Consider the following 23,036-nt stretch of genomic DNA (forward strand, 5'->3'; position numbering starts at 1 on the left):
AAAGACCATCCGTAATGAGTTAAAAACATAGGATTTTACACGTAGGAAATTTGAGGAATATCTTTCACAACTAGGACTGAAATAACACCGCGCGAAACTGGAAAATTTTATCGAGCACAAAAAGCTGCTGAGGCATGTGGGAAGTAGCGTCAGGGGCCAGAGCTTGGCGCCAGCATTTTAGTCGTAGCGCCAGACGCCAGTATTGGCGCCAGGCGCTACAGTTAAAAGCTGGCACCAGTCTCTGATTGCTGGCGCCAATTTCCCCCAATACCGAGCCAGAAATATGCGTTCTAATTTCGACCGGTTTTTCGTATTGTTTGCTCGATCCTACTTCCTGATTGAATTTTTTCTCACTTTTCTGAAACCCATATGTGTTTTACATATGGACATAACCCTCTGGGGATTCATGCTCCATCTACCCGATTGAACGCTCTGTGCAACAAAGGGTACATCCAAGATGTTGAATTCACTAAACCATGGAAGCGAGTTTTTTCTAAAACTCGCGGTGTCCCATCCACTCGCGTCAACCCTTCACGGTTACGCTTCCGCGCGGTGCATCCGGACAATTAACCATGGACCCTTTATTGACTAAACCATATCCCAAACTTTAGAAAACTAGAGCCATGGTTAGGTTGCAAACTCATTGCATCATATTGTGCTTACTTAACTAATTGTGCATTATTTGTTGTGCATACTCTATGTGATTTTTTCTAACCGTTTGTTTGACTTGTGTTAAGACTAAATAAACTAATTAATGACTAAAGGACTTTGTTTAATTAATTAATTAATTTGAGCTAATAAAAAAATATAAAATCGAGTCATAGTTCCTTTAAGTCAACCCGGATTTTTATTCCCGTATACTGCACAAGCGTCAACTTGTTTTGGTCATAGCCGGAGTTCTAGGAAGAACTACGAGTTGTACAACCTATGGATCTGTATCCCTGAGTTTTATCTTTAATTTGCCGTTGGTTTCATCCAAATCAAAGTCACATATAAAAAGTGATGAATAAAATACCACAGTCTGTCCAGTTTAATGCATATACGTGAAGTCTTAACTTAGTCTTTGCTTGAGTCTAGTCACATAGTCTAGCCACATGGTCATGACACAAGTCTTAACATATCACCTACACTCACTAGTCTTAGCACACATTTTGAGTACATATCACCATGAACATGTCTTAGGTTCATGCATGAATCGGTCTTTTCCGTCATTTGAGTTGGGGGGTACATTCTACTCCTAATTCTTCATATCCCTCCACCTCCATCTACATCATTTTCCTTCATGCTCTATTCCAATATTTATGCACTTCCTCCATCCATTGCATGTTAAATAAATTTTGAGTCAAATAATTAACAATGAATATCCCCAAATTCCTTTTCTACAGTACTTGGTCGAGGAGAGAAGGGCGATTAATCAAGGACAACCTCTTTATTCAAGTTTCACTTTTCGATAAACCGATTCGTCAAAAGAGAAAGGCTAAAAGGATAATGGCAACTCAAGAAGAAGTCAATGATCTTAAGAACCAACTGGCTACCATGGCTGAGACACTGAGGCTTCTCGCACTCAAGATCGATGATCCCGTGAAGCAACAACAGATGGACCTCATGCAAGAGAGTTTAAGCAAGTTGTCTAGCGACTATAAGTTTCAAGAGCTTACATCACAAGGGGTCTCGGTGGACAAAGATCTTTTTCCGCAGAAGTTCAACGCCAACGACATCCCAAAATTCAGAGCAACTGACAACCCTTACTTTCATTTAAGAACATTCGAAACAATAATGAGTATTAAGGGTATCGATAAGAAGGTTTTCCCCTCTCTGTTCCCACTATCTCTTGAAACCGTTAGCCAACAATGGTTCTTCTCCCTTGACAAGGAGAAAACCTCTACCTGGGAATCAATAGTAAACGCTTTCGTTGATAGATACAAGTGCAATATTCAAGTTGAAACCGACCGTAGACAACTTGAGATGCTAAGACAAAAAGAGAATGAAGGCTTTAATTCTTTCTTTAATAAGTGGAGGGAAACTTCCGCTAAGATGATTGAGGTCCCCACCGAAAAGGAGTCTGTGAGGATGTTTATCAAGAATCTCCAAGAAAAGTATTTAAAGCACTTAAAATATCAACACAACTTGAATACTTTCAAGGCCGTTTATGACATCGGAATTGAAATCGAAGACGACCTCGCAAAGCAAAAAGCTACTAACAATAGTAACCACGGTGGCTGGAAAGGAAAGAAGAACGACAATCCTTCTTCTTCCGAAAACGCCCACTCTAGTAATAATGTTAGTACCTTTGACCATAATAATGTCTTAGCCATGGACAATCAAGGATCTAAAAGGAAACCCAGGCGAGAGTTCACACCCATTGGAATGACCTACAATGCTGCTTTCGATCGTCTCTATGATCGAGGATTAATCAAACCTATTGGCCCTACCGAGGATCCAATACCAGAAAATCGATCTTCGAGATGGAATCCAAACTCCTATTGCAAGTACCATCGAGGGCGCGGTCATACTACTAATGTAACACCCTAGAAATTCCTTTATTATAAAATACATGTTTTGCCCTGTATAAAACTTTAAATAGGAATATCTAAGACATTACCGCCACCGTGAAAATGGTTAAGGCAAATATCAAAGATACACAGCGGAAGACTAATTTTAAAAACCTTTCCAAAACAAACCAACTTGAAAAGCTAACCAAACGAAAGTAAAGTTAAAACCAAAATGAGCGAAGTAAAATGAAAATCAACCTACAACTTGGAACCATTAAAGGCCCTTTTTTTTTTAAACCAAACCAAATCCAAACTTGATATTAGCTCCACATATAAATATTAGTATAAATAATTAAAGCAGAAACACATTGTAACTAATATAAACTAGCATGATTCGCTCTTCACTCGTGCCCCATCATGAACATGCCTCAATACCTGAAAAGCTTATCTCTACTTGTTTCCACTACTCTCCATTAAAAATGGGTCATCATAGGGCCAATATAAAGACATGTCCAAATACACAAACACACACACAATCAGCATAGCTGAGTACATATGCGTAATTAAACACACTAACATGCATTCTCCTATCATCACAAACACTTACCTCATTGCACCTGTTTACAAGCACACACAACAATCAACAAGACACTTTAACTAGACACTAACTAATTCATTTAGCGTTGATTACGCATCAAACGAGTTTCCAACTATACCTATCCCAATAAATTGGGGTTAACTTACACGGGAGCCAACCGTGCCACCAACAAACCTGTGTCACACATAGGTGGCGGAATTCCAGCGCATAATAATAAAAAGGAATATACAGCGTCCTGTACTTCGTTAGAAGTTATGATCAAATGTAAAGTCACATAACTCCCCCCATATGTTCATACTCAAGGTATATACGTTCCAAGAGTTTTGGTGCGTAATCTCTTTCACTTTACGTTATTTACATATTATTAGACTTGGTGATGACCCACAAAGCATAAAAATTCAATTATCAATAATAATTCAATCACTCAAGCATACCAATTTAATTCTTGAATATTTAGTGACCACATAATATTTAATGTTGAACCCTTTTTAATTCTACCTCAATGTCAAAGACACCTTAAACGCATAAAGCGCCAAAATCCTATCCCTCGGTGTTAAAAACACCTTAAGTGCACAGAGACACCAACATACAATTTATTCCTTGTGTACATAGACACTTATATAGCTCCTTTCTCATGCTTAAAGCATCAATAAAAATTATATGAACCATAATAAAATTTCTTTTCAATATTCCAAACATAATTAAACAATTAGTTTAATTAAACATGCTCTCTATCATGCCATAAATAAATATGTAGTCCATATAATCATGCCAAAATATAATTTTCCAATCCATAAACCATCACAAATAATTCATGCTTCATAATTCAATCACCAACACCAATAATTCACAACTCAATACATAAACCTTAGCATGATACTACTTGTAATTGATTGAAATTAAACCTAGCATGATTCTACATCATCAAAATATGCTAAGTACGTGAACGTACCTCAAATAAGCTCTTAAAATAACCGAGTACTCTACAACAATTCTCGAACCAAGTCTCTTACATAAAGGGACAATAATACTATATTAATTACCCTTGTATACACAATTTCCAGCAACTTAAACTCACTTTAAATAACTTATAATAATCTGAAAATTATTTAAAAACCCCTTATTAAACTCCTTTTTAATGGATAATCACACCCTTTCATTAAAAATCACAATTATACTACTTTAAGTAAAATTCCAACATTTTAAACTAATCAAAAATCCTTTAAAACTTCATCAAAATACATCTTTATACTTAAATTATCCATAGAAAATTAAATTATCTCTTACCCCTTTTAAACTCAAGATAAAATTTAAAGCATAAAAAAAAACTTCGTTAAAAATCAAAAACTGCCCGAAAATCATATTTAGAGGCTGAATTTGGCCACGAGAGGGTGATACTCACTACCAAAGGTAATGAGTGTTTCTTAAAACGTTGTTTCCACTCGAAAAACACTACTTTTTTTTATCAAAATCAGAGGAGTTTAGAACCTGATCGGGATTAAAACGAGATTAATATTAACGAACGAAAATCTAATTATTAAAACATAAATTTGCGTGTTCATATAAAAATTCCAGCATACTTTTTAAGGCTTAAACCCCTTAAATAAAATCTGAAAATTATATTAAAACCACTTAAAATATTCTCTACTTATGGGTAATCAACTCCTTTTAATTAATACACAATAATAGTATGTGAATAAAAATTCCAGCATTATTCTATTAACAAAAACCCATTAAAATTTCATTAAAACTCCATAAAGATACAATCTTTAAGCTTTATTACCACTTACAATCAATGGGTATATAAAACCCCCAAATCAATTGTAAGTTAGAACCCTAAAAATCAACACTTTAATAATTAAAACCCTAACTTTTAATACTTCATAAAATCTGAAAATTAAACACTTTATAATCTATAATTTACAACCTTTAATCATCAAAACACAATTGTAGAACATACTAATCATGTTTAAATAATTTAAAATCAAAACCCCAAAGTATATATTATAGGAATAATTATTAAAACAAAATAAAAGAGGAGAGAGAAGGGAAGAATCGCCGTGGGAGGTGGCCGGCCAGTTGGGCGGCTGCTGGCCGGCGGCGGCGGCAGCGGACCGGCGGTGGTGGTCGGTGTGATGATGTGGCAGCAACAAGGTTGAAATTTGGGTGGGTTTATGTCACCCAAAACCCACGTAAATGCAAGAAGAAAAGAAAGAATAAGAAAAGGAAAAAGGAAAAGAAGAAAGAAAGAATAAAAATAAAAAGAAAATAGCTTACCTTGACCATTTGACCTTTTTGGGTGGTAAAATTTTGGAGATAAGTAGATTATTTATAGTGTAGAGTAGGTTAGGGTAGGTTTGGGCTTCATAAAAATAATGGACTTAAATGATGAAGTAGGTGGCCCAAAAGTAAAATAAGATGATTGGGTTAAATAAAGATGGGCTACGTTTGGATTGAATGTTTATTGACCAAAATATAAATACTTGCTTTATTTATAATTCAATAATTAAAATAGTTTGAACCAAAATATATTTTATAATTAAATAAATAATTTATAAAATACATTAAAAATACGGGGTATTACAGTCTACCCCCCTTAAAAGAAGTTTCGTCCTCGAAACTAAGGTACTAAAACAAGAAAAAGCTCGCTTGAAAACGAATAAATGTTTGTAAAATCTGAAAATTTCCTTAATATTTTTAGTTGCTGTACTTTTGTGATACTTCCTTTCTACCTCATCTATTCATTCACACACAAACTAGTGTGTAAAGTAACCAAGTTGCTGACCTTCTTACACAAAATAATGTGTAAGATAACAACTTTACTAACAAACTTACACAAAATAATGTGTTAACTAGACTATCTAACAAACTCACACTAACATTAGTGTAAGAATCAACTTTGGTAATAAACTTACACATCTTAGTGTGTAAAATAATCAAACTTATCAACTAAATCAGTGTAAATCTGACGAAAAAGCACTTTAAAATGCCAAAATTAAGGAAAAAGCACGTAATTCTATCGCACTCTACCCCCCTTAAAGAAAACGAGTTACGCCCCCGTAACTCCACTTAACTCAACTTTAGAATCATGTTGATCTTTTCTCATTCTATCTTTGGTAAGGTCATAACACTTCTCTGTATGCATTCTTTGTTGCGAACCAAAATTGTTATTACTTCTTACTCATTATACCAAAAATAATAAATTTCCATCTATACTATCTTTCACTCATCCTCTAGTAAAATTATGAAGCATGTTGATATTCGAAACTTTGATTTGTCTAGCTTTTTCATGATCAAATTGGCTGAACTCAATAGATCTCTTTGCAACTCATACCTGTAGTTAATGTTCTTTCATAATGACTAATGAAAATTGTCGTATACTTTACCAAGGTCCGATAATATGCCAAGTTATATGCCACTTTACCAATTCTATGCAAATTATTCATATATATATCTATATACTTTGGCTCAAATTTTCTTTCTTACCAAAATTCATCTTTTGTCTTATGGGTTACACTTTCAATAACACTTGTGCCTTGTTCGTTGTTTAACTTGCACTACTCGGATCAAATCCATTCATGTATATTTTTCTTGCTTCGGTCACCAATGTTCCCCAACATAGTGAACTTTCATGGCTCTTTTATTCCAACCTCAAAATGTTGCCATACCAATGCTGGCTTGTATGGTGACTTTGTTACATCCTTTTCTGAAATTGAATACGCTTGTTTTCTGCATAAATTCCCTTATCAAATATTATTTCGCTATTATACCAATGGGTGGAGGTTGTAATCATCGCAAATGTATTACCCAAGTTCTCCTATATACCTCCTTTTAGGATTTTGAAAGAAACTAGGAATTTTTATCTGACATGATATTTTCAGGAACTCCATGTAATCTCGCAACGAATTTGATGTAAGCCTTCGCAAGTTGCTCCGTCTTCGAAGTCTCCTTCATCAGGTTTTAAACATTGCGGGCTTAGACAATCTATCCGCCACAATCCGAATAAATTAATCACTCTTAACCCTCAATACACCTTTACCAAATCATTTTTGCAGCTTGTCCTTTCCTGGTTGTATTTCACTTTCCTTCCGTTATATTTCCTTTAAACTTCTTACTCTTACAAAGTATACTCAAGCTTTTATTTCCATGAATATTGTTCGTCTCATGCTGTCGTTACCCTAACATTTTTTTTTATTTTTAGCTTTTCCTTTTCCAACACTTTCGAGGAGATTAATGTCCTTATTCCCCCTTATCTTTAACATTATTAGCAATGCATTTGCCCAATACATTGCTTCCCTTTCAATGACATTGAATGTCTCTTTTACAGTCCTTTATAAATTTTAATAATTTCTTGTTACATAAACTTTTTTTCTTATTGCGAGGTTTCCCAAAATGGTCCTTTCTCAATCACAACTCACACTCGGGAAAAACTTGTGTGCATTTTCTTCTCTCTAAGCATCAATACGTTTTATTACAGATGTTCACATCGTCCTTTCCTTCCCATTTTTAGAATTCACCAAAAATACCTTCAATGAAAATACTGAATTCCATAAGTCCATGGAAATTATAGGTGATTCATTATCCCAAAAGGCAGAAATGAAAACTCGAATCGTCCAAACCTTGTCATAAGCGCCAAATTCTAAATATCCTCTTTCGAATATTTTACTTAGTAGTTCTATCCTCAAGTGTAATCTCGAAATTATACTTGCTCCTTTCATTTGATCAAATAAATCGTCGCTTTAAAGCAAAGGATAATTATACTTCTTTGTCACATTGATCAATCCCCCATAGGCACTTTACAGACACTTCCATCCCTTTCTTTAACAATTACATGCGCTCTCCAGGGTGATGTAACCTTCTTTCAATGACTTCAATAGTATATTTCAACCCCCTTTAAGCAATGCAACATTAACCCTTTCTCCACACGCAAATATGTCCATATAATACCTCCAACTTCACTTAACTTTTATATCCTTGCTTATATTTCCCATGCTTACATCTTTCCTCCAATTAAACCCATAATCTTTCTTCTAGCATCCCTTGAATAAATCTCGTGACCCCTAAATAATCTCAACTTCAATCACCTCATATACAATCCTCACTCAATTTATTTCAACACACCTAATCAAATTGATAAATCTCGTCATAAAACCTTTCTCCTTTATGACATTTTTACATCCATAGTTCAATATTTTCGACACTTTCAAGTATACAGCGTCTTCATAATTCAAATTCTTTAAGTTTCAAGAGTTATTCAAGCCGCCTTCAAACTTTTTATCATTTCCAAAATATTCCTTTAAAGCTCTTTAGCCATTTTGTTAAACTTTCGCCTACTTTCTTTCTTGATTTGATTCCTTATCTTTATTTTTTTATCTCACCTTTCCTTTAGCTAATATATGAATTGATTATTTATAATTCAATTCAATCAAACTCCCAAAGACTTTATGTCTTGAAAACCACCCTTAAACTCATAGTTCGCCATCCTTCAACTCATTCCCTTAAGCTTAAAGCAATATCATTTTCTTGATGACCGAGTGATCTTAACAACTTGGAGTACTTCTCGAAACCAAGTAATCTTTTCATTTCCACTTAATTAAACCTCACTATATTTTCTTTCTATCTGCATGAAAAACTGGTAAAACTTATTTCGGGTTTGTTATCTCAAACATCTCCAAATAAGATCGGATGTATTCATAACTTGTTCGTTCCCTCTGACATGGTAAAAATCAACTCTCTCCATTACTTACCATACAAACTTTTATTGACTCTCAAATTCTCAAGATACAAATTGTTTTTAAACAACTTGTATAACTCTTTAACTAAACCGTCAAAACTTCATGAATTGATCTCCCTTTGGTTCATATATAGTTTTCACTTCTTAACACCATCTCGTTTCACCTTTTTCCCACTATGGGATTGTTGGTGGTTATATCATCCTTGCCTCCTTGGCAATCTGTCAAGCTTGCCTTACTACCTTGTTCAAGTAATTCCATTACTAAAATTGCTTCTCGTTACCATACTTTCTTGATGATAAAACTAGTTTCTATATAGGTTGGGTTGAAACACTTAGCTTCCTCTTATTCTAATCAACTAACACCAACCACTAAACTCAATTAAGAAACAATTATCATTTAATTCGAATTAAGGTTTGAGGTAAAAGAAAAAAAAAATTTATGTCCTCATTCCCAATAATTCGAATACATAAAATCTTGATTGATAAACAACCAAAATTCATATACTTAAACAAACAATTAAAAATAAAAAAAAATATCCCCATTAACTGCTACTCACAAAGGGAAGAAAGATATGAGTAGCACTTGGAAAACAATAGAAATCATAAGGTTGTTGAACAACTCCAAAAGATTAGGTGAATATATTCAAGAATTTTCTCCAAAATGATAGCATTGTTACCCATAATGACTCCTTGAAGTAAAATAATCATCCTCCTATCCCAAGTGAAAGAATAAATACTCATAAATCCTAAATAACATATGTCAATATTCTCAAGGTTGAACATGTGACAATGTGTTTAAGGTCCAACATAACAAGAGTCCTCAATATTCCAACAAGATCATAACTTCTCAAAACTCCAACCATATATTAAAATATATATGCTCAATTATCCATCCCAAATTAAATAACTTTAATCATAAGAAATGATAAGTCACTAAGCTTAAAATGTCAAACTTCAATTGATTTGCATTGAGTATCCCTCAACTCATATAATAACTTTCATCATTACTCATCTCTAATCAATTCCTATGCTCACCTCTCTTGGGCTCTTGTTCAATTTCGATTCCAATTCAAACTCATACTCAAAGATAGAACATATTCCTTAGAATAGATAATATCCCAAATGATTTCATCCTTAAGCTCCTTAAACATATGCATTAAAATCAATCTCTTTATCCTTATAGCTTGGTATCTTCATACACAAGTGTACAAAACTCAAAGTACTCATTTTTAATATCTAGTTAACGTATCTTAACAACAAATTATCCCAAAAATAATACTCACATTCATGTGATGACGTGCATCTAAAATTTCTTCGAAAATACATCTCAAATAAGACCATTGAAGCGAACCATCCTAACATAAGCAATTGAACTCTCAAAATCCTTAACATTCCTCAAAATTCTCATCATAGAAACTCACAGGGTATAGGTTTAGGGATCCTACAAGAAAACGGGATTAACTACCAATAGCAAACCCTTCCCATAACCATATAATACAGTTCTTGCAGAAAATTAAGTTTGATGTTCAATCAAACAATCTTGATAGCTCACATATAATGATTCACATATTACATGTTGTCATCAATAAACATTTAGTCATACAACATGCTTGAACACCTCTTAAAAAAATATATATATGCCCATAGGAAAGAAATTAAATTCTAGCCTATATGCCCTTTCTTCTCCTACCCAAGCTCACCAACATGCTTATAAAAGCTTTTAACACATATTTCATACCTCAATCCTTGCTTTCCTGCAACATGAACAAACTAAAAATATATATATATATATTTTTTAAGAAATTCAAAAATAAGCTTTGAAAACGACCGAAAAATTTTCGGCTTTCTAAAAAAATAATTCGGACATCCTTAAAAAAAATTCGAATGTTCTTTATAAAAAAAAAAAATTGTCATTCCTAAAATAAAAACAAAAATAAAATTCAAAACAAGTTAATTTAACACCGTTTAATTAAATAAGCACTTGGCCAAGTTTTAAAACAAAACACTTTTTTTTTGGCTTTAGTGGTAATAAAATCTCAACCAAAGCTCCCAGATACCACTTTGTAACACCCTAGAAATTCCTTTATTTTAAAATACCTGTTTTGCCCTGTATAAAACTTTAAATAGGAATATCTAAGACATTACCGCCACCGTGAAAACGGTTAAGGCAAATATCAAAGATACACAGCGGAAGACTAATTTTAAAAACCTTTCCAAAACAAACCAACTTGAAAAGCTAACCAAACGTAAGTAAAGTTAAAACCAAAATAAGCGAAGTAAAATGAAAATCAACCTACAACTTGGAACCATTAAAGGCCCTTTTTTTTTTTAAACCAAACCAAACCCAAACTTGATATTAGCTCCACATATAAATATTAGTATAAATAATTAAAGCAAAAACATGTTGTAACTAATATAAACTAGCATGATTCGCTCTTCACTCGCGCCCCATCATGAACATGCCTCAATACCTGAAAAGCTTATCTCTACTTGTCTCCACTACTCTCCATTAAAAATGGGTCATCATAGGGCCAAGATAAAGACATGGCCAAATACACAAACACACACACAATCAACAAAGCTGAGTACATAAGCGTAATTAAACACACTAACATGCATTCTCCTATCATCACACACACTTACCTCATTGCACCTGTTTACAAGCCCACACAACAATCAACAAGACACTTTAACTAGACACTAACTAATTCATTTAGCGTTGATTACGCATCGAACGGGTTTCCAACTATACCTATCCCAATAAATTGGGGTTAACTTACACGGGAGCCAACCGTGCCAGCAACAAACCTGTGCCAGACGTAGGTGGCGGAATTCCAGCGCATAATTATAAAAAGGAATAAACAGCGTCCTGTACTCCGTTAGAAGTTATGATCAAATGTAAAGTCACATAACTCCCCCCATATGTTCATACTTAAGGTATATACGTTCCAAGAGTTTTGGTGCGTAATCTCTTTCACTTTACGTTATTTACATATTATTAGACTTGGTGATGACCCTCAAAGCATAACAATTCAATCATCAATAATAATTCAATCACTCAAACATACCAATTTAATTCTTGAATATTTTGCGACCACATAATATTTAATGTTGAACCCTTTTTAATTCTACCTCAGTGTCAAAGACACCTGAAACGCAAAAAGCACCAAAATCCTATCCCTCGTTGTTAAAAACACCTTAAGTGCACAGAGGCACCAACATACAATTTATTCCTTGTGTACATATACACTTATATAGCTCCTTTCTCATGCTTAAAGCATCAATAAAAATTATATGAACCATAATAAAATTTCTTTTCAATTTTCCAAACATAATTAAACAATTAGTTTAATTAAACATGCTCTCTATCATGCCATAAATAAATATGTAGTCCATATAATCATGCCAAAATATAATTTTCCAATCCATAAACCATCACAAATAATTCATGCTTCACAATTCAATCACCAACACCAATAATTCACAACTCAATACATAAACCTTAGCATGATACTACTTGTAATTGATTGAAATTAAACCTAGCATGATTCTACATCATCAAAATATGCTAAGTACGCGAACGTACCTCAAATAAGCTCTTAAAATAACTGAGTACTCTACAACAATTCTCGAACCAAGTCTCCTACATAAAGGGACAATAATACTATATTAATTACCCTTGTATACACAATTTCCAGCAACTTAAACTCACTTTAAATAACTTATAATAATCTGAAAATTATTTTAAAACCCCAAATTAAACTCCTTTTTAATGGATAATCACATCCTTTTATTAAAAATCACAATTATACTACTTTAAATAAAATTCCAACATTTTAAACTAATAAAAAATCCTTTAAAACTTCATCAAAATACATCTTTATACTTAAATTATCCATAGAAAGTTAAATTATCTCTTACCCCTTTTAAATTCAAAGATAAAATTTAAAGCATAAAAAAAAACTTCGTTAAAAATCAAAAACTGCCTGAAAATCATATTTAGAGGCTGAATTTGGCCACGAGAGGGTTTAGAACTTGATCGGGATTAAAACGAGATTAATATTAACGAACGGAAATCTAATTATTAAAACATGAATTTGCGTATTCATATAAAAATTCCAGCATACTTTTTAAGGCTTAAACCCCTTAAATAAAATCTGTAAATTATATTAAAACCACTTAAAATATTCTCTACTTATGGGTAATCTACTCCTTTTAATTAATACACAATAGTAGTATGTAAATAAAAATTCCAGCATTATTCTATTAACAAAACCCATTAAAATTTCATTAAAACTCCATAAAGATACAATCTTTAAGCTTTATTACCACTTACAATCAATGGGTTTATAAAACCCCCAAATCAATTGTAAGTTAGAACCTTAAAAATCAACACTTTAATAATTAAAACCCTAACTTTTAATACTTTATAAAATCTTAAAATTAAACACTTTATAATCTAAAACTTACAACCTTTAATCATCAAAACACAATTGTAGAACATACTAATCATGTTTAAACAATTTAAAATCAAAACCCTAAAGTATATATTATAGGAATAATTATTAAAACAAAATAAAAGAGGAGAGAGAAGGGAAGAATCGCCGTGGGTGGTGGCCGGCCAGCTGGGCGGCTGCTGGCCGGCGGTGGCGGCGGCGGACTGACGGTGGTGGTCGGTGTGATGATGTGGCAGCAACAAGGTTGAAATTTGGGTGGGTTTATGTCACCCAAAACCCACGTAAATGCAAGAAGAAAAGAAAGAATAAGAAAAGGAAAAAGGAAAAGAAGAAAGAAAGAATAAAAATAAAAAGAAAATAGCTTACCTTGACCATTTGACCTTTTTGGGTGGTAAAATTTTGGGGATAAGTAGAGTATTTATAGTGTAGAGTAGGTTAGGGTAGGTTTGGGCTTCATAAAAATAATGGACTTAAATGATGAAGTAGGTGGCCCAAAAGTAAAAATAAGATTATTGGGTTCAATAAAGATGGGCTACGTTTGGATTGAATGCTTATTGACCCAAATATAAATACTTGATTTATTTATAATTCAATAATTAAAATAGTTTGACCCAAAATATATTTTATAATTAAATAAATAATTTATAAAATACATTAAAAATACAGGGTATTACAACTGATGAATGCTACAGGTTTCAAAACCTCATTCAAGATCTCATAGAGGCAAATAAGATCCCATCGCCTCTAGCTAGCGAGAAGACTGGATGATGTCGGAGCAAACAACACAAGACAGAGGCGAGCTTCAACGACAAGATTTCGTGACCTCTTTTTTCTATTTCTTTTCTATTTACCCTTTTCCCTAATAAGTCTAGCATAGGCACCTTTTTTATTCTCTTTAGATTTATTTTGTAGGATCATTATATATTTTCTTTTAATAAAAATGAGTATTTATTTCCTTACATATGATCATTTCATTATATTGCATTAAAAAAAAAAAAAAAAAATCCATGTCGAATTAAGCACAAGGTATACCAATGATTTGAGGAACCCCTTGTAGCCACGTCATATCTCCTTTCACCTTTCAAATATGCAATTCTTTCTTCATTAACCACTTTGAGCCTCCTCTAACGATAGACCTTCTTCTTTTTTTCAACCTATATCTACCTAACCTTGGGATGGGATGGTGTGCAACTTTTGCAATTCTAAAGAAAGCTTGAGCAAATTCAAAGATTAAAATAGCAAAAAAAAAAAAAGCAAAAAAATAAATAAAAGTGTACAAAAGGGTAAGTGTTCCAATGTCTTTGATATGAAAATATCTTTGATAAGAACACGTCTCAGATTGCGTCTCTTATCGAGTGCTCGGTACCGTGCCTGAGAAACATGAATTCCAAGTGAGTGATAGACCGCATGATCGATATTGCTCACACATATAAAAATGAAATAAATGCTAAAGCAAAAGAAAGAGCTAAAAAAAGAGTAGAAAACCTCAAGCATGAAAATACAAATATTCAAAAGCAAGGTTGCACACCTTGGGGGCTTATCTAGGGTCTTGAGCCTTTATCCCTTTTTTCTATAACCTTTAGCCTAACCACGTTATAACCCTTAAAAGACCTTTTTGAGGTATACACACACTTGTGCGAGGTTTGACTAGAGCTACGTTCGGCCTGATTCCTAACGGATACGTAGGCAACCTCACATCGAGGTGCGGCCGTAATAAAAATGCATTCATATTCACATTCACACACTTACACCATGATCATATCAAGGGATTTCCTATGCTCATCCCTATTCATTTAGAAGCTAGACTTGGGGGCTTCATCCTTACATCATTAGCTTACCTAGCCTAAGAGTCACCACCATTTGACTCTTTTAAATAATATTTTTTCCACACACTTAGCTCTTGTGGCTTAGCTTTAGTGTCACTTTCACACACTGCACATATACATGACCAAATATATCTTCCATTAGGAACCCTTTGTCATGAAATCACAACGCTGAAGCATTCCTTGTCATATCAACATCACTCATCAATCATAATTGTCATTGCATCACGAAGTATGAAGTGCTTAGCCTCCGTGCCTAAGTTACCCTAATGCTTTCATCATTGAGTCAACCATTGAGATAGCCTAGGATGGATTAATCCTTGCATCTTGAGAGATAGTATCAAACAACATCTGACTAAGCTCGTTCAACATGCATTTTCAAACTTCGCTTCTTCTTTTTCACGTCTTTCTTTTCGGGAGAAAGTCAGTACCCTCCACAAAAATGACGGAAATTTTTTGCTTTTTTGGCATTTTTGAGTCGCACGATCACATTATAATGCACACACGAGTCATGTACACATTGAGTCATGTCATGTCATATCACTTTGTTGAGTCACACGTGTCATTTTACTTTGAGTCGAGACAACCTCGAGTCAGTCGATCACATCGAGTCAAGTTTATACCTTGAGTCGTGTCAAGTCAATGTGTCAAACACGTTAGACCTTAGGTCAACCCTAAGATAATTAAAAAGATTGGCAAAGTTCTATAATAAAAAATAAATACAGGTGCAGCAGAATAGGAAAGACCCTATCACAGCGTTCGGCGACAGAGTCAATTCTTGGCGCCAGAAATATCTCAGCGACGACAGAGCTCGAAGCCTCTTAGAAAGGTGATTTCGATCTCATGCAGCAATTTTGGGTTCCTTGGTACGCCATTTAGCCCCTATAAGAAATTTGACATGATTAAGTAGTCGGTTTGATAACAGTCTAAGTGATCGACCTGACGAAAGATCGTCTCACTTAGCTTAAGCGCCTAAAACACTGGCTCATTACAATCGGTTTAAAAGCAAGCACTTAAACGACAATATTTCCAAAAATGGATTGTCATGCATCTTCTTAAACGACAATTTTTCCAAGATTGGATTGTAATCTCTGGCAATATTTCCAAAAATGGATTGTCGTGCATCTTCTTCAACGACAATTTTTCCAAGATTGGATTGTCATCTCTGGCAAAGTTTCCAAGCGTGGACTGTCGTGCTCCTTCTTTATTGGCAATTTTTTCCAAGTTCGGATTGTCATACATTCATAGATCGCTGGCAAGTTTTCCGAGATTGGATTGTCATACGCCCAGTTACCTATGGCAAAATTTCCCAAAGGATTGTCGTAGGTCTCTACTCATCATAAATATCGGCAAAGTTCCTCAACGTGGATTGTCATTAATTTCAGTAAGTGGCAAATTTTCCCGAAGTGGATTGTTGGTCGACTCTTTTTGCAAATGTTCCAAGACGCGGATTGTCAATAGTGGCAATATTTTCCCAAAAGGATTGTCGCATAGCGTTGGCAAATTTCCTAGGTGGATTGCTTTCAAGAGTTATATTCCAAGATGTGGACTGTCGATCGTAGCAAAGTTCTTATGAAAGATTGTTACGAAGCATTGGCAACTTTTCCCAAAAATTGGATTTTGGCAAATTTTCCGAGATACGGATTGTCGCTTCATCGTGGCAACATTTCCAAGGATGGATTGTTACGAAGCATTGACAACTTTCCCTAAATCGGATTGTCATACATCATACAAGAGTTGTGTTGGCAACTATTCCCAAAGAAAAAAGGATTGTCATCACAGCAAAAGCACCGACATACTGGTTCACAAGCAGCAAAGCGCCGACGTACTGGCATAGCAGCATTAAGGATTATAAAGCAGTGATCTTTCGAAGACTATCACATCGGAAATTGGAGTCATATCAAAAAGAAGCTCTTTGTTCAGAGACGCGTGAACATATCAAAAAGAAGCTCTTTGTTCAGAGACGCGTGAACATATCAAAAAGAAGCTCTTTGTGCAGAGACGAGTGAACATCGAAACAACAAGGTGGCGTTCCCTGGATTATGGAGAGTTGTCACAAACAACTGACGATTGTTTCAAGAGAAGCAATCTTCGATAGTATTCCCTTGGACGTGGAATATTATCAATGCAGATGAAGATTGTTTCAAGAGAAATAATCTTCGATAGTATTCCCTTAGACGTGGAATATTATCAATGCGGATGAGGATTGTTTCAAGAGAGGCAATCTTCGATAGTATTCCCTTGGACGTGGAATATTATCAATGCGGATGAGGATTGTTTCAAGAGAAATAATCTTCGATTGTATTCCCTTGGACGTGGAATATTATCAATGCGGATGAGGATTGTTTCAAGAGAAGCAATCTTCGATAGTATTCCCTTGGACGTGGAATATTATCAATGCGGATGAGGATTGTTTCAAGAGAAGCAATCTTCAATAGTATTCCCTTGGATGTGGAATATTATCAATGCGGAAGAGGATCGTTTCAGGCGAAGCAGTCTTCTATATTGGAAGCAGTTACGGGCGTAGCAGTTTTCAAGCGGGATGGCATTCTTTAGCTTGCAGGAGGTCATCAAAACAACAGCAAAGTGGTAGCAAATCGGTTACCTTCAGAGACGTGTGCTCGACGATGCAAGATACGTGTTTCTTAACTCTTTTATCTGTTTAACTAACTCTAGTTTTGCAGGTATCGGCGTTACAAGAGTGATTTAGGATCACAGAACGTTCTGAATCAATCTCCGTCCCTATCGATACTTTGACTTTTGTTTTCGAAACTGGCATTTCTCCAAACTCAGTCAAAGTGGGGGCTTCTGTAGACACCCATTTGTGTCTCCCCAAAACCAAACCCAGTGATGAGTACCTTTCGCGTCATATCATAATCGAATGAAGTGAAAGTGTGGAAAGTCTAGCGTTGCGGATAGTTTTAATTTCTTTTCTTTTCTCTCTATTTTTGAAAACTTATTTTAAGAAAAAAGCCAATCCAGTTTGATTGGTTCATGATATGGGTCCAATAGTAGTGTAGTTGGATGGGGCTTGCAAAGACCTTTCCAACGATATATTATAACCCCAATTCCGATGAATATTGAGGAAGTTATGGCCAATTTACCAAACTGGGCCCGGTTTGACCCTTATATGCGGCCCAATGATCTAGAGGAGGGCCTATTATTAATTATCATTCCTAAATCTATTAGGATTGATTATAGTCTTTTAGAATACTCTAGAAGGTTTTTTTAAATCCTAATGGAGTTAGGATTGATAATTATGTTTTAAAGAGATTGAAATTGAATAAAACTACTCCTTTTAAGAATCCTTGTTTTATACGAAATGGAATATATTCAGATTTTATTTTTTTGCCTCATAATATTTATCCAAATTTTTATGGTTGGATAGATCTTGAAATTATCTTTCCAATGATATATTATAATATTAAATCCGAGTTATAACAAAAAAGATATAAATGAGACATGAAACTTTATCCAAAACTGACACCCTTCCACTATTTTAGCTATATCTTTTAATATACAAATTATTTTAATCTGATTCTAATTGAGTTGGAAAATAGACTTTAAGAGGTTTCCAACGACATATTATATGTCTTATTTGAACTTTCGAATCAAAAGATATGATAAAAACAAAAACGCGTGAATTTCTGAAATCAGCGCCTGGAACCAGGCCTGGCGCCTGGCACCAATTAGCTGGTTCTGGCGCCAGCTCTGTTTTACGTGCGCCAAGTGCTCTATTTTGATATTTTATCTTTTTGGTTGATTTTCTCTATAAATAACGTATTAAAAGCTCTGTTTTCATTCACCTACAATCAGTTTTCATTCGCAATCATTAATTCTCTAATTCTCTCTTAATCATTCACCAATTATCATCATGTTTTCTTGATTATTTTATCAATTCTTTTTCTTTCTCTTTTCTAAAATTGCTTTTTTATATACAAAATTCCGCATTCACAAGATCTAGAAACACCTAGCCATATTCGAAGTTGCCTTCGCCCTAAACGTGAAAAGTTTAATTTCTGAGGGTTTGATCCCAAATCCCTATTTCAATTATTTAATTTAATTGTTTTGTTTATTATTTTCCTTGAAGTTACTAACGTGTGTATTTTGTTATTAGAAAGAGGTACGAAGCATCAAAGTAAGTACTTTAATTGATTAATTGATATTATGATGTAGAAATCATGTTTATATTGTTATTATGATATTCCTAGTATCATGTTTAGGGTAACTTTAATATCAAATATGCTTATTATGATTCCTACGATGGTTCCTATGTTCTTCCTAATATTTATTCATGTTAGTATCATGTTAGGGTTAAAGATTTGATTTTTATTGCTTAGTGACATGCTAGGGTTAGTTATTAATCTTGTTAGTATCATGCCTAGGATCTTGCTATTTTTATTATGCTTTAATATTAACATGAATATGATTATGATTATAATTAATATAATTTATGATGATGATTATTATTATTATTTTGATGATGATTATATATGATGATATTATTATTATTATTATAATTATTGTTCATGATTGTTTATTCTTTGTTGCTTGATACATTATTTTTTATTGCTTGATCACACCTTTTATGCATGTTTAAAGGAAATTTGTACTTGCAATCACGCTTAATAAGATAATTAATAATCTTGTTTAGGGTTAATTGTGATTATAATTTCAAGTGATCGCCAATAATAGATTTGTTTGTGCATTATATTCAACCAACATAGATAAACAGGTTTAGGGTTAACCTATTGATTGCATGTTAGTCAGAAAGCGCACATGAATACGATCTGAATAAAGCAGAGGCCTATTATTAGGGCAGGTTCAATCTCTTTGAGGTTGGATTTGTACCTTCATCCCCGAACCCTTATTTGGTTATAGACCTTATGGAGTTGACGATCTCTTAGATCGTTAAGGGGTGTAACCTTCACCTTGTGAATGGTTTACAAGTTCCTAAAAAACTTGTTGGTGACTCTTTTGCTCTATCTTCTTCCCTTTTGGACGCCACCGTACTTTAGTGTATGATCACAGTGGGGTTCAAGCTAGTGGGAGTAAATCTTGAAACTATTCCCTAAAAAGTTTCAAAATACTCCTAAGGAAATATACAAACATAATCAAGCAATTTCATGGCTTAAAATTCGACAAACAAAGCAAATTAAGCAATATAAATTTCGAATTTTCAGAAAATTCGTGAATTAACATGTAAAAATTCAGCAAAATTCGAGTGAGTTTGAAGAAAACTTACATAGATAAGTAAACTAGATGAACTAAGCTTCGATTTGCAAAAAGTTTGAGTGAATTTTGTTGAGAAATGAGCAAGAACGAGTAGATTTAAGCTTTAGGCAATTTGCGAGCAAAAAACAACAGCAGCGGCGAAATGAGAAAGAAAGGGGATTTATTAGAAAATCCCAAAAGCAGCAGCGGCGACAGTAACTTCCGGCAGCCGCTGGAGCGGCGATAGAGCGTGAGGCTTCGTAAAATGATTATTTGGACCTCGTGCAGCGGTTTAGGTTCCTTGGTACGCTAGTTAGCCCATCTAAGCAACTTGACATAATTTAGTAATCAGCTCGGTTAAAATTACATTAATTGATTGACCTGATAAATGATCGTCTCACTTAGCTTAAAGCGCCTAAACATTGGCTCATTACAAAAACACCGACATAATGGTTCATAAAAAGCACCGACACAATGGTTCATACACAACAGAAGCACCGACATACTGGTTCACAAGCAGCAAAAGCGCCGGCGCACTGGCATAGCAAAAGCAAAGTTCAAGCGAACTTTAAAGGTCACAAGTGTTTGTCTTCGGTGATATTCTATGGAATATTATCGTAACAGATGAGGATGACTTCAAGCAGCGTTCCCTAGCTTGCTGAGGGCTGTCACTAATAACTTGAGGTGATTTCAAGAGGAATTATCTTCGATCATATTTCCTAGCTTGCGGAAGATGGTCATAAGGCTGTAGAAGATCGTTTCAAGCGAAGTAGTCTTCGATAGGATTTTCTAGCTTGAAGATGACTATCACATCGGAAAATGGAGCCGGTTACAAGCGTAGCAGTCTTCAGGCGGTATCCTCTAGCATGAGGAAGATCGTCAAAGCAGCAAGATAGCGTTCCCTAGCTTGTGGAAGGTTGTCACAACAACAATGCAACAAATCAGTTACCTACAGAGACTTGAGCTCCACGGTGCAAGATACGGGTTTCTTAACTCTCTTATTTGTTTTAACTAACTCTAGTTTACAAGTATCGGCGTTACAAGAATGACTTAGGATTGCAGAACGTTTTGAATCAATCTACGTCCCTATCGATACTTTGACTTTTGTTTTCGAAACTTGCGTTTCTCTAAACTCAGTCAAAGTGGGGGATTCTTTAGACACTGATAAGTGACTTTTATGTCACTTTTAGGGTGTTTATTGAGTCACATTCCAGCTTATTTTCCAATAATTTAGCCCATTTTGTCCTTTATTTCTTTTATTTTCTTTTTCTCGTCTTTTATCTTTATTTTGAATATTTTTGTAGTTTTTAATAGTTTTTAGTTTATTTTCGTATTTTTAGTTAATAATTCCTAGTTTCTCTCATTTTCTTATTTTATTTTACTTTCATATTTGTTTTCTTTATTTTATTTTATTTTATTTCTTTTGATTTTATTTTTAAGTTATTTTATTTTATTTTATCTTTATCTTATTTTATTTTATCTCGTGGTAATACTTTCGTGATTTTGGTTATAGGTGTTCCGGGTTTCAAAGTCATATTCGTGTTTGGAGGTCGGAGGTTCGAGTCAAAGGTTTCAATCCAAGAAGCTTCCAAGCATCGTAGTTGCTGCCCCTTAACCTTCACCCCACAGACACTTATCCTCCACCACACCAGTCACGCACTCATCTCCCTTGCTCCCTGCATTCCTCAACACCACCAACAACACTAACAGCAACAGCAACGAACCAAACCACTAATCAGCAGCCACGCATTCTCACAACCTCACCTGCTACGCCTCCTATTTTACCACCAAACCACTCGCAACTACCTCCAACCAAACTCACTCCAGTCATCAATCACCACCTACCTAAAAACCACCCCCACGCATCCACCACGCCAAAAATTTGCAGCCAGCCGCAGCAACCCAAATAACCAGCCAACTCCCAATTCGAGTCTCTACCACTCACCAATTAAACCACAAACTTTCGCATCAACCAAAAACCTAAAACTACCTTCGCGCACCACATTCAACCACTCAAACTGAGTACCAACTGACACCAATTCACCGCATCCACCAACCATCGCAAACCACCAGACGCGTCATCGTGCTCAATCACCGAAACAGCAGCAACCTCTAATACAGAGCAACCCCCAATACAAAATAGCCCAATTTAGCCTCAATTCAATTGGAGCTACTCGTGGCCGTGCAACACTATCCGAAGGCGCACAAATGGAGTCCTAAATCAGAGTTGAGGCAGTAGCATTTGCGCAACCTCAGCGCGATGTCTTAGTGGGCGCGCAAATGTGGGTTCAATCACGAGCTGCTCACGTGAGTTTAATGAAAATTGAACGGCCTTGATTGATGCTTGATTGATGACGATGAGGATTAACGGTGGTGATTCTGTGATGATGCGTGGTGATGGTGCTGATTGTGTTTGAATTAGAGCAGCCACGAAATGAAGAGGGGCAAAATTAGTCTGATTGTTTTTTGGTGGGTTTCTTCTTGTTTTTCCCCGTTTATTTTCTTTTTCATTTTCATTTTATTTTTTGTTTTTTTGTTTTTAGTTTAGTTATTTTAATTGTTTTATTTAGTTTTATTTCTTTTTAATTTTTTTTTATTTTATTTTAAGCCTTGTAATATAATTACCCCTTTTGGGGTTATTTTCTTTTAACTTTCAATCAACATTTTATTTTACCTAGATTAGATTGGTTTAGCCTTTTTTATTTTCTATCTTAGGGT

The sequence above is a fragment of the Chenopodium album genome, chromosome 8 (genome assembly GCF_948465745.1).
Source record: "Chenopodium album chromosome 8, dcCheAlbu1.1, whole genome shotgun sequence".
NCBI classification, from domain to species: Eukaryota; Viridiplantae; Streptophyta; class Magnoliopsida; order Caryophyllales; family Amaranthaceae; genus Chenopodium; species Chenopodium album.